We start from the raw sequence: 1,737 nt of genomic DNA, 5'->3' as shown, positions 1-1,737 counted from the left end.
TGCTGGGCAATCTCCATCCACCTGCCCGCCCTCTCTGGGTCTTCAGGGGTTCCCTGGGGTCTCTTCCTTGGTGTGCCCCAGGACCCTGGGCCTGGTCTCCTCTCCCTGTGTTCACTCGTCAGTCCTGAACTTTCAGGTTCGCCTGGGGACAGGGCCCTGCGAACCACACAGAAATGGGAGGAAGGAGACTGCTAACGAGAGCGCGAGCAGGAGATAGAGAAAGAGAGAGGAGGGGGGGCAAGTCCTCGGGCTGGACATTCAATCACATGAAGAGAGAGAAGGCACCAGGCGTGGAGCCCATTAATTAAGAAGGAGCCGAGGTGGCGGGGGCCGGCGGTGGTCAGGGGGCAGGAGCACGGCGCGTGCTAATTGGTTGTGGTAGTTTTGGTCACAGGTCACTGGAAGCGCAGAATGCTCAGTGCTGCCAGGACAAAGGGCGGGAGCAGGCTGGCCACCAGCTGTGGCTCAGGGTCGCTGGAGCCCCAGTCCTCCAGGTCCTGCTCAGAGCCAGTCGGACACAGTGGCAGGCTCCGAGACATCCCCCCCCCAACTCCCTGCCACACACACTTTAATTCTGGGATGAGGAGAGCTTTTGAGAAGGGGCAAGTAGAGGGCCAAGCAAGCACTAAGCAGAGTGATTTCCAGAAGGGTCTTCTTCCTTGTGACTCAAATAAGCAAACTGTGTGTGGAGGCTGGGAGGGAGGAGGAGGCTGGGTAAAGGCCAGGAAGTGAGAGAGAGGCTAGTATGGCAGGGAGGGGGGCGGTGTGGAGGGGGAGCTCCCACGCCATCCCCAGGCTTGGGGAAGCAGAATGAAGGCATCCAGGGGGTGACCCCAGCTGGGCACTTAGACCCTGACCCCCCTCTCTGGGTCCCAATGCACGCTGGGCCCACAAGGGAGGCTCACAGAAGACAGGGGCAAGAAAGCAGCTGTCCCTAGATGCCCAGTGTCCCCTGCCTGGCGGCCTCCTCAGGGGGCAAAGGAGCCAGAAAGCTCCACAGACCCCTGTCCTCCCTGCGTCCCCAGCAGCAGAGAGACAGACAGACAGACAGATACAGAGACACAGATGGTTCCAGAAAACGCAAGTTGTAATCACTAAAGCCATGGAGAAGGTATGCCTCGTCTTCATCAGTTATGGGAACAGGAAGCCCAGGCCGGTGCGGCCACCCCACGACGCCCCTGAGACTCGTCTTCCAGGCTCATTCCTCCGCCTTCCGCAGCACACAGCTTCTATGCGGTGATCTAAAAACAGCTGTTGGCAGGATCCAGGTAGCTCCCACCTGTGATCCGACCTACTCAGGAGGCTGAGATCTGAGGACTGCCCTTTGGAGCCAGCCAGCCAGGGGCAGGACAGTCTGTGAGACTCTTGTCACCAATGAACTACCAAAAAGCCAGAAGCAGAACTGTGACTCAAGTGGTACCACACCGGCCTGGAGTGAAAAAGCTAAAAGACAGTGTCCAAGCCTTGGGTTCAAGTCCCAGTGCCATACACTGGCACATGTGCGTGTGCGTGCACACACACGCGCACACACATTTAGTTCAATGGCCACATTTACCTACAAGAGGGGACCCAAATATCAATTCTATTTTAGGACTTCACGGGTCTAGCTAAAAACTTGGGGATGCTAAGAAAGATGGGAGAAAGAGATGGGGGGAGGGTCTCAAGCATTTATGACTACAAACCAGATCCCTTCCGGGTCAAGGATGGCAGAATTGGGGGCTGGAAATGAACCCCAGC

The sequence above is a fragment of the Dipodomys ordii genome, unplaced genomic scaffold, assembly GCF_000151885.1.
Source record: "Dipodomys ordii isolate 6190 unplaced genomic scaffold, Dord_2.0 Scaffold360, whole genome shotgun sequence".
NCBI classification, from domain to species: Eukaryota; Metazoa; Chordata; class Mammalia; order Rodentia; family Heteromyidae; genus Dipodomys; species Dipodomys ordii.
Note: the sequence above shows the minus strand (reverse complement) of the source record.